Here is a 20,139-nt window from a genome sequence, read left to right as displayed (position 1 = left end):
CTTTGTCTACCCTTTAGCATGGCTTCGTATTGGTGCCTGCTCTGTTGTAGTGCTTCTATGATATAACTTCTGGGTTGGTCCAGGAGATCTTTTTGGAACACTTCCATTATAGTAGATGCTATCACAAGCTCAATCATTCTGTCAGCTAGCTTTGCTGCTGTGAAGTCACAAACACGCCCCTTATCTCTGCATCTACTTAAGAATTAGTCAATGGTCTCTGTCAGTTGCTACCTAAAGGATATGAATTCAAGACAGTGTATTCTGAAGTTGAACTTCACTCATAATTGATCTTTAAGTGTTGACCATATTTTATCTGCATTCTTAAGATGGTTGTGTTCAGAGCTGATGTGCTTAGTCTGTGCAGACCTTCATTGCCTATAGCAATTTTAATTTTCTTGGCTTGTTTATCTGATTCAGAAATATTTAGATCCAGAAAACAAAGCTCTACACATTATTGGAACAAGGTAAATTCAGATAGTAGATCTGTTGCCTTCCAATTGAATGTTGGAAATTTTGTGGTCATATTTTAGTTTTTTCAGGATTTTTAATGCTATCTGGAACTTTTTACAGCTATCATGTTTCCTCGGGCTTTTTTTAGAGTTAATTTAGCTCTGATTTACAGTACCTTTAGTGGCCATTGCCTTGGCTGGTCATAGGCTACTAGTCTGACTGTAACAGTAGCGCTATTAAGCTGTTTATGATTTTTCCTGGTTTAAACTCTAAACTTTGCCCACAAAGCAATGATCTTGGCAGGAAAATGGCTGTAGGACTTCCAAAGTGAAAGTAAAGAGTGAAAACAACTTCTTTTGGCTGCGAGGAGCTGTTATTGGGTTAATTCTTCGTCCCAGGCCAGTCTGCAGTATTTAGCTTCAGAAATAATGAATTATCCAGTCTGTGGAGTTCTACTTAAAGTGAGACCACCTGCAGTCTGTTGTTTAATTTCTGTTCCTACTTAAACTCTGCAGCAGTTAAACTTTTTCCTAACATTTAATATTTGTTTAGAAACGTAGAGGGTGGCTACTGAACAGAGTCACAGGAGTCAACTGAACTTTTAACAAAATATTTATTGAACAAGAAAAGATGAACTATATTACAATATTCCTTCACTCACAACTATACCTTTACAGATATATACAGATTCATAAGGATAACACAAGTGACAAAAGTTATCTTATACTCTAATGTTCACAGAAAGTACACAGTCCATGTAAACCAATAGGCGACCTCTGGTCAGCCACACCACAATCTGAAACCAAGTGACAGATGCCACCCCAAACAGGGTGTAGTGGCATTGTCTCTGGACTTGTAATCCAGAGACCCAGGGTAATGCTCTGGGGACCCGGGTTCGAATTCAGCCATGGCAGATAGTGGAATTTGAATTCAATAAAAATCTGGAATTAAAAATCTAATGATGACCATGAAACTATTGTTGATTGTTGTAAAAACCCATCTGGTTCACTAATGTCCTTCACTAATGTCTAGGGAAGGAAATCTGCTGGCTTTACCTGGTCTGGCCTACATGTGACTCGGCACCCACAACAATGTACTTGACTCTTAATTGCCCTCTAAACAAAGGCAATTAGGGATGGGCAATAAATACTGGCCTAGCCAGTGACACCCATATCCCATGAATGAATAAAAAAGAAAAGATGCTATGGATCCCTCATCAATTCTGCACCCCCCCGCCCCAGACGCTTATCACATCGTGAGCCAACTGGTCTCACTGAACTCTATCTTTCACACGAGGGTTTCCAGTCCCCACTCTTGAAGAATTTGTTTTAGAATCTTCTCCCAAACAATGTTTTCTCTCAGATGCCTTTCACAAGTCAGCATGTTTTCATCAAGGGGAGGTCATGCCTGACAAATCTGTTAGAATTCTTTGAGGAGGTAACGAGTAGGTTAGACAAAGGAGACCCATTGGATGTTATCTACTTGGACTTCCAAAAGGCCTTTGACAAGGTGCCGCACAGGAAGCTGCTCAGTAAGATAAGAGCCCATGGTGTTAGAGGCAAGGTACTAGCATGGATAGAAAATTGGCTGTCTGGCAGGAGGCAGAGAGTGGGGATAAGGGGGTCCTTCTCAGGATGGCAGCTGGTGACTAGTGGAGTTCCACAGGGGTCAGTGTTGGGACCACAACTTTTCACTTTATACATTAATGATCTAGATGAAGGAACTGAGGGCATCCTGGCTAAGTTTGCAGATGATACAAAGATAGGTGGAGGGACAGGTAGTATTGAGGAGGTGGGGAGGCTGCAAAAGGATTTGGACAGGTTAGGAGAATGGGCAAAGAAGTGGCAGATGGAATACAATGTGGGGAAGTGTGAGGTTATGCACTTTGGTAGGAAGAATAGAGGCATAGACTATTTTCTAAATGGGGAGAGAATTCAGAAATCTAGAGTGCAAAGGGACTTGGGAGTCCTAGTCCAGGATTCTCTTAAGGTTAACTTGCAGGTTGAGCCGGTTGTTAGGAAGGCAAGTGCAATGTTGGCATTTATTTCGAGAGGACCAGAATACAAAAGCAGGGATGTGCTGCTAAGGCTTTATAAGGCTCTGGTCAAACCACATTTAGAATATTGTGAGCAATTTTGGGCACCGTATCTCAAGAAGGATGTTCTTCCCCTGGAGAGGGTCCAGAGGAAGTTCACGAGAACGATCCCAGGAATGAAAGGCTTAACATATGAGGAACGTTTGAGGACTCTGGGTCTATACTTGATGGAGCTTAGAAGGATGAGGGGGGGATCTGATTGAAACTTACTGAATACTGAAAGGCCTGGATAGAGTGGACGTGAGGAAGATGTTTCCATTAGTAGGAGAGACTAGGACCCGAGGGCACAGCCTCAGAATATTGGGAAAACCTTTCAGAACAGAGATGAGGAGAAACTTCTTTAGCCAGAGAGTGGTGAATCTATGGAATTCATTGCCACAGAAGGCTGTGGAGGCCAGGTCATTGAGTGTATTTAAGACCGAGATAGATAGGTTCTTGATTGGTAAGGGGATCAAAAGTTACGGGGAGAAGGCGGGAGAATGGGGTTGAGAAACTTATCAGCCATGATTGAATGGCGGAGCAGACTCCATGGGCTGAATGGCCTAATTTCTGCTCCTATGTCTTATGGTCTTATGGTCTTATGGTAAGGGAGCACCTCATAGTTTTGAACTTTTCTTCCAATGTTCCTCTCCCCCGGAACATCACGTGCATTCCTTCGACGCACTCTCTCTCAGACTCAGCCATGCCAATCGAACACCACCCTTTCATATGCACATAGTAAAGAATTATAGACCTTTGGCTGTCTCCTTGGATCATCTGGCTTCTCACGAGCCTGTTTTTCTGTATGTCCGCATCTTGCAGCTTTCTCACTTTCGGCTTGGAGACTTTCTCTCTGCTCCTTGCTTTTAACTTCACTTAACAGGACGTTTTCCAGATTCCTGTCCTGTCCTTTGACTTAACTGCTTGGGACCTTTCCGGTACCACTCCCCGGTTTTGAGGACTTTCTTCTTTAGTTTTTGGAACCTGCTTCCTACAATTTCCTCTCTTGTGTCCTGCTTCCCCTGGCAGCTGGTTTCAACTGAATTCAAACTGCTTTCGGTTTCTTTGTGTCCCTGTGTGGGCCTCCTCTTACTAGGCAGCAGCCCAGTTTTTTCTACCTTGTTTGTTTTAATTCCCATTCAAGAGTCGTAAAACCTCATTATATTGCAGACATCTTTTAAAGTGAAATTGAAACTCAAGTTCCCCTCTTTCTTAACACACCAATACAGAAACACAAATTAAACTTAATGCTATAACACATTCGTAACACCCAAAATAACTTACTTAAACTATCTCTAGTTCCTAACAGATCCAGAATGAAGGAACAGTGTGTGTAAAATCCCTACAAAGCTGCAGAATCCCTTGCATATGGTGAGGCTTGACAGTTGTTTTACTTTCACGCTGGCTCTTTTCTTCTGTTGTGTGTGAAGGAGTTGAGGCTTGTATATTTTGCAGTCAAATCTTCAAAAACCTTGCTGTTACCCCACCACTATGGGCAGAATTTCCCCCCCCGTTGGGGGGGATGTTGAAGAGCAGGCGTATGGAGGCGTGCCTCCGACCAGGGGCTAGCTGCCATTTTACGTGGGTGGGCCGATTAAGGCCCACCCAGTGTGACGTCCGCATGGAAGCGCTATGCGCTCCCTGTGCGGGCGGTGGGGAATCCCTAAACCTGAGAGTGCGCTCTTTCACGCATGCGCACAAAAGAGTGCACTCATCTCCCTGGGGCTAAATGCTGCCTCAGGGAGATCAACTTTACTGTAAAAAATATTAAAAATAGAGAAAAAAAATCCCTGACACGTCCCCTCATGTGACACTGTCACATGAGCTGGGACATGTCCATCACTTTTAAAAACGCTTCAATTAAATTTTTAAAACCTACATGAAACCTCATCCCACCCACGGATGAGGTTTCATGCTTTTTATAATGCCCACCAGGGCTCCTGGCCTGCCTGCCAGTCTTAAGGTTGGACGGGCAGGTCCATTAATTACTTAAATGACTCTGTCAATGGCCTCAATTGGTCATTGACAGATCGGCGGGCGCACAGCTGATTTTGCTGAGCTTGGCCTACCTGAAAATTTAAATGGGGTGCGGTGATGTCGGGAGTTATGCCCTACGTCACCGCGCGTCATTTTACGTGTCAGTGAGCAGGTCCCGCCCCCCCTCTCGCCGACAGGAAAATCCTGGCCCATGTTACAGTCTTCTTTTAGACATAGATGCACCAATATTACCCAAGGATTGGTGAAACTATAATGTGGGTTCTTTAATTGAAGATAAGATAAGGCAATGTTCACTCGGAGACTAAGAATAGGACATCTGTTCTCTACCCTGCTGTTTACCGACTGATCACAAGTCAAGGGACTAATGCATCATATTCTTTTGATGTGGTATTGATTGTGCCCTGGCCAGAAGACAGGAAGGAAAATATATACATATCTATGTCAACCAGGCTACTTTATAAAGTTATTATTTGCATTTTAAAAATGGACAAGGCTTTACCCTGACTAGCCATGACTCACACCTGCGCAATGTCTAACGTTCAGAAACCAGCAGGGACCTCATAATCTTGAAAGAGGTGCTGATGCCCTCTGTGACTGCTGACAATCAAATTCCAAAAAAATGCACATACTCCCTTTGCATTTCTAAGGTAAAGCTCCAGCCAACGGAGACAGTGGGCTGAATTTTATGTCCCGTGGATGTGCGTGCACCCAACCCGATTGGGCGTAAAATCACGTGAGATGATGTCGGGCAAGCGTCCCGACATCATCGTGCACTCACGCAATATTTCGCTCGGTGGGCGTGCACAAAAGTTGGAAGTCCGCCCGCCAACAATTAAGAGGAAAATTAAGCCGATTAATGGTGCAATTATCTCCAATTTTTCATGGCCCATCCAACCTTATGGTTGGCGGACGGGAGAATTGGCCAGACTGACTTTGCATTTTTCATCAAACCTTATCCAAGGGTGGAATGAAATTTCCATTATGAAATAAAATAAAAATAAGTATCTGTGGACAGCATTTTCATCAGCTATATTTTTACAGGTAATTGTTTGTTATGCATGGACATTTGTTTGCAGCTTTTTAAACCTTTATTTTAGCATTTTCAGGTTTGTAGCTCCCTGAGGCAGCCTGTCTGCCTTCAGGGAACTTTCTCGCAGTGCTCACCTGTGCCCAGGGAAACGTCATCACCCACCCTATTCCCGCCCCCACCCCGGCAGCACTGAACTTTTCAGGGTGTGTGTTTCATGCTGGCTGGTTGTTAATTGGCCAGCCAGCGTGAAATCATGGTCGGGGACCAATCACAATTGGCAGTCTGTTTACTGGTTCTGGGCCTGCTGATCGTGCACGCCTGCCGAGGATAAAATTCAGACCAATATGTCTACAAAGGACAAAAGGGACCCTGACCCCCCTATTAAACACCTCAAGGTTCCAGACCTGGGAAAATACATCCTTTGACCAAGACCCAAGAGAAGAAGTGGGAGGTATGTAATATGACTTACCCCAAGCTGTTAGAACCTATAATATTGCCGTGTAGAACTGAACCCAAGCAGTCTACAATTTTATCATCTAACAGGTAGAAGCAGAAGGAGCTCTGTCCAGGAGAAGTGCCTGGCCCGCATCTATACTGTGAACTACTGGAACATTGGAATTTCTGTATCTGTGCCTTCAAGACTAATTCATCTCTACATGACTTCTCCCATCACGGAAGCCCTTGTTCCTGGAAAGTCAGATCACCCTTCAACTGTTTCAGCCTGCTAACCTTGGAAGGAATACTGCACTGGACTTTTGATTTTGGACTCTGGACTCAAGTGAAGCCATGGGCAGAATTTAGCCCTTGGCTGGCGGGCGGGCCCCACTGACTCGGCGGCGGGCGGGCAGCCGAACCCCGCCGCCAAAACGGGGCCCGCCGCCATTTTGAGTGGATGGGCCAATTAAGGCCTGCCCAGCAGCCTGCCCAACAGGAAGTGCTATGCGCTTCCTGTTCCGGGGGGAGGGATTCCCCATCTGTCAAAGTGCACTCTTTCACGCATGCGCGCGAAAGAGCACACTGCTCCCTGAGGCAAAGTCCTGTCTCAGGGAGTTTAGTGAAAGATAAGTAAAGTCAAAAAATAGAGACATTTTAAAATTATTAACATGTCCCCCTCCTGTGACAATGTCACACGAGATGGGACATGTTGATAACAAACTCATAAAATGTATTAAATTTTTACAAAATGGTAATGAAACTTCATCCCGCCAGTGGATGAAGTTTCATTAATAATCTACAGGCCGCTGGGGCTCCTGGCCCGCCTGCCAACCTTAAGGTTGGCCAGGCAGGGCATTTAACTATCTTAATAAGCCTGTCAATGGCCTTAATTGGCCATTGACAGGTCAGCTGGTGGACAGCTGATTTCGCTGTCCGCCCTCCTTCCTTAAGATTTAAATGGCCTGGGATGATGTCGGGGATTCTTCCCGATGTCATCCCGCGTCATTTTCCCCATGGCGAGCGGGTCCCACCCCCAAATCGCCAAGGGGAAAATCCTGGCCCATAACTCTTATTTTTATTGTGATCTTGCCCTGTGACCCTTGCTTTTCCTTATCCCTCTTTTATTGTATGAGTGCAAAAAAGGTGGCGGATGTTGCGAAACCCCTTTCCCCATTTTGCATATGTGTAAAATAAACCAACCCTCGCGCGCATGCGTGAAAGAGCGCACTTTGACAGATGGGGAATCCCTCCCCCCGGAACAGGCCTTATATTTTACCTGTGGGTTTATTAGTAGAGGATTGGCTCAGCCTAAACTGAAGGATTGGGGAAAGTACACCAAGGGGTGTGAAGGGAGGAAATCAGAAATCAAAAAGACCTTCCTATTTACGGATGTGTAGTGAGAGGAGGAATCAGGGCTGTTTAAATTAATCCCCCTCCGGTCCTTAACAATTGACAGTAATTTAAGATACATCCCTTAAAGCTGTATGCACATCATATCACAATAGCTCAGAGAGGATTAGAGGAGAAATGCTTTCACCCAGAGAGTTGTGGAGACCTGGAACTCACTGCCTGAAACGGCAGTAGAGGCAGAAATGCTCACAACATTTAAAAAGTACTTGGATTTGCATGTGAAGTGTTGTAACCTAAAGGCTACAATCTCAAAGCTGAAATGTTGAATTAGGCTGGAAGGCTATTTGTTGTTTGGCGTGGCCAAGATGACTGTACTGTAAATTTCTATGATTTCTATGATGGAGGCCTTTTGGCCCATAGAGTCCATGCTGGCTCTGTGTATACCAATCCATTCAGTCCCATTCTCCTTCTCTGACCCCATAGCCCTACAAGTTTATTTCCATCAAGTGCCTATCCAATTTCCTTTTGAAATCATTCATCATCCATGTTTCCATGACCCTCGTAGACAGCACGTGCCAGGTCAATATCAGTCGTTGCATAAAGAGTTCTTCCTCACATCCCCCTGTATCTCTTGCCCAAAACCTTTAATCTGTGTCCCCTAGGCATTGTACTGTTCAACTAACGGGAACAGCTTTTCTTTGTCTACTTTACCTATACCTGTCATATTTTCTACATCTCCACATCATCTCCTTTACTCCATGGAGAACAAGTTCAGCTTCTGCAACCTAACATTGCTGTTAAAATTTCTTATTCCTGGGACCATTCTGTTAAATCTCCTCCACGCCTTCTCAAGGACCCTCACATCCTTCCGAAAATGTATTTCCTAGAACTCAATGCAATGGCCTATCATGGCCTAACCAGAGCTTTATACAGGTTCAACAAATCCCACAGATTTTGTACTCGATACAGCTATTTATGAAGTCCAAGATCCCATATGCTTTTCTAACTACTCTCTCAATATATCTTGTCACTTTCAAAAATCTGTACACATGAACGCCCAGTCCTCTCTGTCCTTGCGCACTCTTTTGAACTGTGGCAATTAGTCTATATTACCTCTCCCTATCCCCTCTGTCAAAATGCATCACCTCACACTTCTCGATATTAAATTCTATCTGCAACTTACCTGCTCAGTCTGCTAGCCCATCTATGTCCTGTTGTGATCGATTGATTATCATCCTCACTGTTTCTCACACCTCCAAATTTTACTCTGTATTCCAATATCCAAGTCATTTGTATATATTTTTAAAAAGTTGTCCTAACGTTGACCCTTGAGGAACATAATTGTCTACCATTCTCCATCTGAAAAACAAATGTTTTCTGTCCTTAAGCCAATTTTTTTATCCAAGCTGACACCATCCCCACTATTTTATGAGCCTCAATTTTGTTAACCAGCCTTTTACATGGTACTGCATCATTCAAGATCAAATGACTGAGTTACTATAAGAACTATTTTCTCATTTTTTAATATGTGACTTACATCTCCAAATCATGAAAATTATTCTAGTCTTATTAAGCTAGGCTCTAGAGTAATAGGTAAAATGTTAGCATAAGACCTACTCCAAATTATGAGAGCCATTCCAGTCCAAATAGACATATGGATTGGATTCCTATTAAAAACAGTTCACATTATGACAAATAGCTACTGAAAAATATTTGGAAATATTAGAAAGAGCAATATTGAAAGTTTAAAGTTATACAGAGATATAAATTATCATCAGAACACTTAACAGATCGAATTCTACTACTATTTTACAAATATGTTCTGCGCTGACCTCAACATCAATCGCCAATACCTTTCCACTTTTGTCTAGCTGGATGGGACTGCATTCACCTGATTCCATTTTTATTTCTCCAGTTGTAGCCAGAAAAACACTTGCTATAGTTTTTCTTCTTGCTCCAGCATTGTTACGTCTGATGTTCTCCAAGGGGTTTATACGTGTTCCCTTCCTATTTCTCATCTACATGTTGCCCCTTAGTGACATAATTCAAAAATACAATGGCACATTCCACTTGCATGCTGATGACATCCAGATCCACTTCCAACGCCACTGTCTTTAAGTTGTCATACTGCTTCTCCAAAATATTGCACTGGACGAGCAGGAATTTCCTCCAATTAAATAACCAAAGCTATTGCTTTCAGTTCCCATCACAAACTCTATTTTCTAGCTACTGACTCCATAAGACCAAAAGACCATAAGACGTAGAAGCAGAAGTAGGCCATTCGGCGCATTGGCTCTGCTCCGCCATTCAATGAGATGATGGCTGATCCGATAATCCTCAACTCCACTTTCCTGCCTTTTCCCCATAACCCTTGATTCCCTTGCTGATTATAAATCTGTTTATCTCACCCTTGAATATACTTAACGGCCCAACCAGCCCTCTGCGGTAAAGAATTTCACAGATTCACTACCCTCTGAAAGAACAAATTCCTCCTCATTTCTGCCTTAAATGGGTGCCCCCTTAATCTGAGATTATGCCCTCTGGTCCTAGAATCTCCCACAAGGGGAAACAACCTCTCAGCATCTACTTTGTCAAGCCCACTAAGAATCTTATATGTTTCAATAAGGTCACCTTTTATTTTTCTAAATTCCAATGAGTACAGACCAAACCTACTTAACCTCTCCTCATAAGAAAATCCCTCCATACCCAGAATCAAGCTAGTGAACCTTCTCTGGACTGTCTCCAATGCCAGTATATCTTTCCTTAGATAAGGGGACCAAAACTGTTCACAGTATTCTAGGGGTGGTCTAGCTAGTTTTAGCAAGACTTCCCTATTTTTATACTCCATTCCCTTTAAAATAAAGGCCAACATCCCATTTGCCTTCCCTATTACCTGCTGAATTTGTATGTTAGTTTTTTGGGATTCATGCACAAAGAATCCCAAATCCCTCTGTGCTGCAGCCTTCTGCAGTCTTTCTCCAATTAAATAATATTCATCTCCTCTATTCTCCCTGCCGAAGTGCATAACCTCACATTTACCCACATTATATTCCACTGCAAAGTTTTTGCCCACTCATTTAACCTGTCTATATCCCTCTGTAGACTCTTTGTGTCATCCTCACTACTTGCCTTCCCACCCATTTTTGTATCATCTGCAAACTTGGTGGTAGTACATTCACTCCCCTCATCCAAGTCATTAGTATACATTGTAAATAATTGTGGCCCCAGCACTGATCCCTGTGACACTCCACTAGTCACAGGTTGCCATCCTGAAAATGTCCTCCTTAACCCAACTTTCTGTCTTCTATTAGTTAGTCAATTTCTATCCATGCTAATATACTACCCCCAACACCATGGGCTCTTATCTTATTAAGTATCCTTATGTGCGGTACCTTATTGAACGCCTTTTGGAAATCCAAATATATTACATCTACTGGTTCCCCTTTATCTATCCTGCTTGTCACCTCCTCAAAGAATTCTAATAAATTTGTCAGGCATAATTTTCCCTTCATGAAGCCATGCTGACTCTGCTTGATTATATTGTGTATTTCTAAATTTTCTGCTATTACATCCTTTATAATAGACTCTAACATTTTCCCAATGACGGATGTTAAGATAACTGCCCTATAGTTACCTGTTTTTTGTCTCCCTCCACTTTTGAATAAGCGTGTTACGTTGGCAGTTTTCCAATCCTCTGGGACTTTTCCAAAATCTAAGGATTCTTGGAAGATTACTACCAGTACATCAACTATCTCTGTAGCTACTTCCTTTAATATCCTAGGATGCAACCCATCAGGTCCAGGGGACTTATTGCCCTTTAGCCCCATTAGTTTCCCTAGTACCTTTTCTCTAGTGATAGTTATTGTATTCATTTCCTCTCCCCTCCTTTGCCCCTTGATTATTTAGTATTTTTGGAATGCTATTAGTGTCTTCTGCCATGAAGACTGATGCAAAGAATTTATTCAATTCCTCTGCCATTTCCTGGTTCCCCATTATTATTTCCCCAGCCTCATTCTCTAAGGGGCCTATGTTCACTTTGGCCTCTCTCTTCCTTTTAATATATTTAAAGAAGCTCTTACAGTCCATTTATTTTCTCCCTCTTTATTATTTTTTTTGGTCATCTTTTGTTGGTTTTTAAAACTTTCCCAATCCTCTGGCTTACCACTAATCTTTGCCACATTGTATGTTTTTTTCTTTCAGTTTGATACGGTCCTTAACTTCCTTGGTTAACCATGGTTGGTTTATCCCCTTCCTAGAATCCTTCTTCCTCACTGGGATATATCTTTGTTGTGAGTCATGAACTATTTTCTTAACCATCTGCCATTGCTCATCAACCATCTTTTCTGCTAAACTCCTTTCCCAGTCCACTCCAGCCAACTTTGCCCACTTTCCTTTGTAATTATCCTTAGGACAGGATCTTCCGGCCGGAGAGCAGGGGCGGGGCCCGCTTGCTGACACGTAAAATGATGTGGGATGACGTTGGGTGGAACTCCCGACCTCACCCCGTGTCACTTCCATTTTTAGGTTGGTGGGGGCGCAGCCGAGTCAGCTGCACGCCCGCCAACCTGTCAACGGCCGATTGAGGCTGTTGATAAAATAATTAAAGTCATTAATATACCTGCACGTCCAACCTTAAGGTTGGCGGGCAGGCCGGGAGCCCTGGCGGGCTTCAGAAAAAGCATGAAACCTCATCCACGGGCGGGATGAGGTTTCATGAGGGTATTTAAATTTTTAATAAAAGTTTCAATAAAAGTTATGGACATGTCCCAACTCATGTGACAGGGTCACATGAGGGGACACAACAGGGAAATTTTTCTATCCTTTGTATTGCAAATTTTAATTCGGAGCCGATCTCTCTGAGGCAGCACTTAGCCTCAGGCAGATCTGTGCACTCTTTCATGCGCATGTGCGAAAGAGCGCACTCCCAACTGAGGGAATCCCCACCCCCCCACTCGCACAGGGGTCGCATAGTGCATCCTGGTGGACATCACGCTGGGCGGGCCTTAATTGGCTCACCCATATAAAATGGCAGCGCACCCCTGATCAGGGGCGCCGATCGGAGGTGTGCCCGCCCGCGCCTGCTCCCGCACTTCCCCCCCAATGGGCGGAAAATTTTTCCCTTACTTAAGTTTAGCACGGTTGTTTCCAACCTAAGTTTCTCACTCTTAAACTGCATGCTAAATTCTTTTACTCTGAGATCATTTATTAAACCTGCCTCATTACACATTACCAGATCTAAAATAACCTGATTCCTGGTTGGATTCATAACATATTGTCCTAGGAAAATGTCCTGAATACACTTTGTGGATTCTTGCTCGTGGCTACCTCTGCCAATTTTATTTTCCCAATCTACTTGAAAATTAAAGTCACCCATGATTAATGTACTGCTTTTTTTACATGCCCTCATTATTTCCTGATTTATTATCTGTCCTACAGTATAGTTATTGTTAGGGGGCCTGTAGACAACAATGTCTTCTTCCCCTTGTTATTTCTTACCTCCATCCATATGGATTCTAAATCTTCCAATACAAGGTCATTTCTTGCTATTGTACTTATTTCATCTCATACTAACAAAGCTACTCACCACTTTTTCCTTCCTGCCTGTCCTTTCGAAAAGTCACAAACCCCTGAATATTTAGTCCCAGCTTTGATCTCCTTGTAACCATGTCTCTGTAATGGCTATAAGATCATTCCCACTAACCTCTATTTGTGCCGTTAATTCATTTATCTTGTTCTGAATACTATGTGCATTTAAGTAAAGAGTCATTAATTTTGCCTTTTTACCATTTTTTTCCCCCTTTGACCTTATTTGCTGCTTTTTTTAATGTTTGTACACTCTGTCCCTTCCTGTCACACTCTGGGTATCATTACCTAAATAGCTGTTGTGCAATGCTGCCTTATCCTTTTGCTTTGTAAGCCTATGTACCCCCTCTTCAGAACCCTCCCCCCCCATTTAGTTTAAAGCTATCTCTACAGCCCTAGTTATCTGGTTCACCAGGCACTGGCCCCAGCATGGTTCAAGTGAAGCCTGTCCAACCGGAACAGCTCCCTTCTACTCCAGTACTGATGCCAGTGCCCCATGAACTGAAACCCATTCCTCCCACACCAATATTTGAGCCGCGCATTTAATTCCTTAACTCTATTTACTCTATGCCAGTTTGCCCGTGGCTCAGGTAGCAATCCCGAGATTATTACCTTGGAGGTTCTGCTTTTTAATTCAACTCATAACTGTTCAAATTCTTTCAGCAGAGCCTCCTTTCTGGTCCAATCAATGTCATTGGTACCAACGTGGATGATGACAACTGGATCCCTCCCTTCCCACTCCAAGTTCCTCTCCAGCCCTGAGGAGATGCCCTTAACTCTGACACCAGGCAGGCATCACAGCCTTCACAACTCACACTCACAGCTGCAGAGAACAGTATCTATCCCCCTAATTATACTGTCCCCCACCACTACTACGTTCTTATTTCCTCCCCCCACTTGAATGGCTCCCTGTACCACGGTGCCATCGTCAGTTTGCTCATCCTACCTGCAGTCCCCGCTCTCGTCCACACAGCTTGCAAGAACCTTGTAATTGTTGTGCAATTGCAGGGGCCAAGGCTCCATGAATGCTACCCCTGGGTCTCCATACCTGCCTCACTTGCGGTCACACCACCCTATTCTTGATCACAGACCAAATTTGAATTACCTAATCTGAGGGGTGTGACTGCCTCCTGTCCAGGTAACTTTCCCCCTCCCTGATGTGGTGCAATACCAGCAGCTCGGACTCCAGCTCCTCAACTCGGATCCGAAGTTCCTCAAGCTGCAAATATTTACTACAGGTATGTTTGCTCTGGGTCACCTTGGTGTCCAGCAGAACCCAAGTGCTGCAGCAGCAACACATCACCTGTCCTACCATCACTATTGATTGTATTTTATTTAATATATTAATTAATTACTTTAGTATCCCCGCTCTTTACACCTGAAGAATCCCCCACTATATTCCCTTCATTGTAATTTTTTTACACCAGTATCGATCTTATACTTAACAAGCTATTTTTAAGAAAAAAAGACTAAACGCAAAATAAAGACCTTACTTTTACTTTAAAGACTAGAAATACTCAGCAATTCTACTCATCAAGCAACTGCTTTCCCTGCACTTGCATCACTTTGTGGTTCGTGACGTCACTCTGCCGCTGGTCTCACATGAATTCTCCCTGCTCTTTATAAATGAACTTTCCCTGCTCTCCGCGCTCTTTTTTAAATGAAATCTCCCCGCTCTTTTTAAATTAAGTCTCCCTGCTCTCCATGCTCTTTATAAAATGAAGCCTCTCCGCTCTCCCCGTTCTTTTTAAAAATGAAGTCTCCCCACTCTCAGCACTCTTTTTAAATGAAGTCTCCTTGCTCTCCCCACTCTATTTAAAATGATGTCTCCCCACTCTCCCTGCTCTTTTTAAAATCCCCTCCCTGGCAACTGGCTGAGACTGAAGAGATTGTTCATAACCTTAGTGTTGTTTTTGACCTCTAGATGTGCTTCCAACCACATGTCTGTGCCATCACCAGAACCGTCTGTTGCCACTCCCTTAACAGTGCCCAACTCTGTCCTTGTCTCAGTTTATCTGCTGCTGAAATCCTCATCCATGCCACACTAGATTAAACTACTCCGACGCATCTTTACTGCTCTCCCACCTTTCACCTTCATAAACTTGAAGTCATTCAAAACTCTGCTGCCCATACCCTAACTGGCACCAAGTCCCATTCACTCATCCCTGTGCTCACTGATGCACATTGGCTCCCGGTTAAGCAACACTTCAATTTTAAAATTCTCAACCTTGTTTTCAATCTCTCCACGGCCTCACACCTCCCTATCACTGGAGCCCATGGCCAGGGAGATAAATCATGGGTCCTAGTGCTTCTCCTATTTCCAGGCCCCTTCTCCACCCATCCACCCCCACCCCATCCCCTTTAACCTTCCTCCTCAATCATGGATGTTATTTTTTCTCTGATTAAGATACCAAACAATCATAGAAAGGTCCTAGTAAAATGATAATGCCCATTGTTGATAACTAAATACAAATATCATCTGTATATATGCAGTATGGGTTATTAATATTAAGAGCAGCAATGATATAACACAGTGTTAGCTTGTGAGCTCCCTACAGGTGGTTCTACCCAGAAGGAAAAAACAGCTCAGACCAGTGTGCTAAATATCCAGTTTTTATTGTTTTTTCCTTCTGGGGACTGAGGCAATTAAACAAACTGGAGAGTACAGGTTTTATTTTAACAGCATGAAATATTATTATTTTGACAGGAAAAATATCCCATTAGTTATTGATAACACTGTTCAGGCGATAACACTGATTTTGGTGACTCCCTCATTAACATGTTCTGCACATTGCACCCTTTGTACATGGTGACACTAAATTCATATTTGGGAGAAAGTTTCAATACTTGCAAACCAGATTGCAAGAAAACCTTTCAGGTTTTATTTTATGTAATTTGGCTACATGCATTGTATAGGAAGAAAGTCTGTCTCCATGCTGTACCTCGTATTTTTTCATTGTTGGAGAGTTGTAGAAGGGAAAGAGGGAGGGAGGGAGGGAGGGAGGAGAGGGGACAGTACCATTCACTTGCTGCTGCCTAAGCTCCCTCCTCCCTTCCCAGACACATTGACACAGCAATCACTCACCTCACTCAAGATAACTTAATATCACTAGAAGAGAAATTCCAGTTGCCTGGGAGTGGCTTGTGTTGTGGGCATGGATGACAGCTGGGTCTGGCCTGGTAGGAGGCTGAGTGACAGCTCCTCCGGGCTTGCTGCGGCCCGTTACTGGCGGAGGCTTCCTCTGGTTCTCTCATCTTCTGTTTCTTCTCTTTGGCCTCCTGGAAAGTGTTGCCACAAATTGTTCAGTGCAGCTGAAAGACTCCTGCATTGCAGCCAGTGGGAACGGCCAGAATAACTGTCCCAGCTCCTCCAATCACTCATTCCCTCTCTCCCACCTTTGCTGCTCCTCTAATCATAGATCCTGTCTCTGGAGGAGTGGCAAGAGCAGGAGGGAGGGAACCTATGATTGGAGAAGCTGGTGCAATGACTAACTTGAGCACTGCAGGGTCCTGTCTTGTCTTATTGGTTTCCCCAATAGATTGCATTCAGCAGGAACATCAAGGGAAGATAACATGAAAGCTTCAAAAGAAAGCCCTCAGCAGTACATTCACACCTGCAGATCTGTTCATACATTATATTTTCATACATAAAATGAAGTGCATTGCTAAAGAGCCTTTCCAGACCTGTGGGCAAATCAAAAGCAAGGCAAGCATCTAGAATGTGATAACTCGTTTGGAGTTGTAATTCTCATCTGTGGCTTCTCTGTATAATAGCCATCTTATTTTAATACCTGACAACAATCAGACTCCACAGATTAAAATGGAATCTATATTTATGAGTCAATTAAAATGTCTCTGAATACATTTCTCATAGCATACATACCTATCAGGATGCAAATCACATTTTTGTCAAACCTACATTATAGCCTATCCTATTAAGTAACAACAACTTGTATTTGTATTGCACCTTTTACGTAATAAAACATGCCAAGCTGCTTCACAGAATGTTTGACACTGAGCTGCCTATGGTGATATTAGGGCAGGTAGTTGGCTTTATGGAGCATCTTAAAGGAGGAAAGATAGGGGGAGAGGTAGAAATGTTTGGAAGGGAATTTTAGATCACATGGCCTTGACTGCTGAAGGTGCAGCCGCCAGTGGTGGAGCAATTAAAATCATGGATAATCAAGGGACCAGAACTGGAGCATCACAGATATCTCAGAGGGTAACATGGCTCGAGGGGTCCCAAGAGGGCCCGGGAGAAGGGAGTGCACAAGGTGCAAAACACTGGGGCCTGAGGGCTATGGAAGCCCGGGCTCATTGCCATAAATGGCATTATCGTTGTTATCTAAACTGAATAGCTAGAGCTTCCGACCTGAAAGACAAGCTTTAAAAAAACCCGAACTGTCAGGTCAGTTTCAATGACAGATGCTGTGCTGCTGCTTCCGACCTTTGGGCAGCTTCGTGGTTCCGAATTTTTTTGAAAGGCATCTGCTGGAAAACCACTTAAGGGCCTTAATATTCAGCTGAGGCAGTAAGGCAAAGCAGTCCCCACATCACACCCTCTGGCCTGATTAAATGCCATCCAACCTCCAAACTTACCTCTGAGGGGGCATTAAATTCTGCCCAAATGTTCCTCATTGGGATTCAGGTGTAAGAATTGCTCTCTGAATACCCTGGGTGGCTATAGCCTCCTAATAAGTGCCCTTCTGTCCCTCCTCCTCTCTCTTCCAGCAGCTTTTTCTGCTTTTAGTAGCCTCTAGCCATTCCCTAAGTTATACCATATTCCGAGCAGAATTCCTGTAGTTCACTCAAGTCTGGGAGCAACTGGTTTGTGCAGATGCCTCATAGTATTATATCTGTTATTTAGCTTTCCTATACAAAGGAATTAGAGGTTAGCAGGGAACTGCAATCTAAATATGACATATCTGTACTCAGCAGCATTGAGTATTTCACACAATAAAAATAATTCTTAACAGATAGCAATTTAATTACCAAAGAGGCAAACTCAGGTTGTAAATCAGATGTTAACCAAAACAAAGATACAGTCATAATTATATTTATATAGTGTTTTAATGTACAAAATGTCCTAATGCGTTATACAGAGTAAAATACTTATGATACTTTCAGAATGGCACAGAGAAATTGCAGCAGAAATTAAATTATTATCAACAGGATTAAGAAAGTAGCCAGTACCCATTATGGTTCAGGAATGGAGATGTGGAACAAATCAGAATAGCATATTATACAAAATTGACAATATTATCTGTTAAATCTGAAACAACTTTTTCAGAGAGAACTTTTTGTGCATGAATAGCGCAAAGAGGAGAAAAAAAGGAGTGCATCAATGTAGTGGAAATGTCAGACCGGAGAAATTGTTTCAAAGTGAGAGATTAAACCGAGCATCAGACATGATGTTCAGAGAAGGTTCACCAGACTAATACCTGGAATGGGAGGGTTGTCTTATGAGGAAAGATTGACAGACTAGGCTTGTATCTACTGAAGTTTAGAAGAGTAAGAGGTGACTTGATTCAAATGTTTAATGGGGCTTGACAGGGTGGATGTGGAGAGGATGTTTCCTCTTGTGAAAGAATCTAGAATTGGGGTCATTGTTTCAAAATAAGTGATCGCCCATTTAAAACAGAGATGGGGCAAAATTTTTTCATCCAGACTGTTGTAAATCTTTGGAACTCTTTCTCTAAAGAGGTTGTGGAAACAGAGTTAAGGCAGAGGTAGATAGATTCTTGGGAAGCAAGGGGGTGATGGATTATTGGCAGCAGGTGAGATGCAGATTTCAGGTTACTATCTGATCAGGCATCATCTTATTAAATGGCGGAGCAGGCTCAAGGGACTGAATGGCCTACTCCTGCTCCTTGTACATATGTTCGTATGATCTTAAGAATTGTGAAATTGCAATTCACCTATTTCAGAAAGCAGCATTGAAAAAAATCTAGACCAATGAAAAATGAATAGTTGTTGGCTCATAGCAGTTTGAAGCTTGTTTGAAAGATATTGCAATGAATTTATGGGCCTTTATCATGTTAGGGGAAAATTAAAAATGCTAAAAGAGAACACTGTAAGAATTTACTGAAGAACACTTAAAATCTCCAGGCAGACATGGTTGCTAAACATATTGAGAGTTGAAGATTGCCAGATGAACATTGCACAGCCTTGAGAGTCAGACTGGAGACACAAGAAAGGACATAAATTAGATTAGGTGTACTCCCCTCTCACATAGGGAAGGGGCAGATGGTTTTAGCTTAGATATCGGAAGACATACAATAGACAAAGAGGCGGCTTTGATGAAACACAAACAGTATTGAGCTGTGAGAACCAAGGTCTTTGCGTATATGTTTTAATTTTTATTGGATAATATAATTATGTATACATCCTTTAGAATAATTGGTTAGCAAAATCACATGTTTATGTACTCAATAGGATAGAGTTAACATGGGACCGATGTGTCGGTAACCGATTGGATGTATTCAAATTAACTCAAATGTATTATGATAAGAAAAAGTACAAAAGTAATGAAATGTAATCAATCTGGAAGCTTAGGAATGATTGTGGCTCCCTTGCATATGCTTGAATAAAACTGGTTAAAGGAAGCCTGAGTCCCTGTGGTTGCTGTGTGATTGGGGATTGTAATTTCTCCTTTTCAACTGGCCTATGTGGTAGTTGCAGGATTGGAGGGAGTACCTTCTTCAATCATATGAGATGCAGCCCCATTGTGTTGAGATGAAGGCTTATTACACTGTCTCCTACTCTAATGCAATCTTTCCTAGGATTTCAAAACTGCAGTATTATTTTCCTCCCTTAATCATTGTTTCGTTCTACATTAATCAGGCATAAAGAAAAAAAATTAGCATCATCTAGTCATTGCTTTAAATTTATCCTAGAACTTTTTCATCCAAAGCAGCGAGAGCAGAGCTGGGATAAAGTAGAGAGAGTGGGAATGGAATAAAACAGCAAGAGTAGAAGCTGGGATAAAGTAGTAGGAACAGGAGCTGGCATAAAGCAGTAAGAGTGGGATAAAGCAGCGGGAGCAGGTACTAGAATAAAACAGTGGGAGTGGGAGTTTGGATGAAGTGGCAGGATCAGAACGGAGATAAAACTGCGAGAGTGAGAGCAGGACTAAAGCACTGGGAGCTGGGATAAAGCAGTGTGAGCCAGGATAAAACAATGTGAGTCAGAGCTGAGTGGTGGCAAATTTTGGGCTCTG

The sequence above is a fragment of the Cetorhinus maximus genome, chromosome 1 (assembly GCF_964194155.1).
Source record: "Cetorhinus maximus chromosome 1, sCetMax3.hap1.1, whole genome shotgun sequence".
Classification (NCBI taxonomy): domain Eukaryota; kingdom Metazoa; phylum Chordata; class Chondrichthyes; order Lamniformes; family Cetorhinidae; genus Cetorhinus; species Cetorhinus maximus.
The sequence above is the reverse complement of the archived record's forward strand: the minus strand, read 5'-3'. Positions refer to the sequence as shown.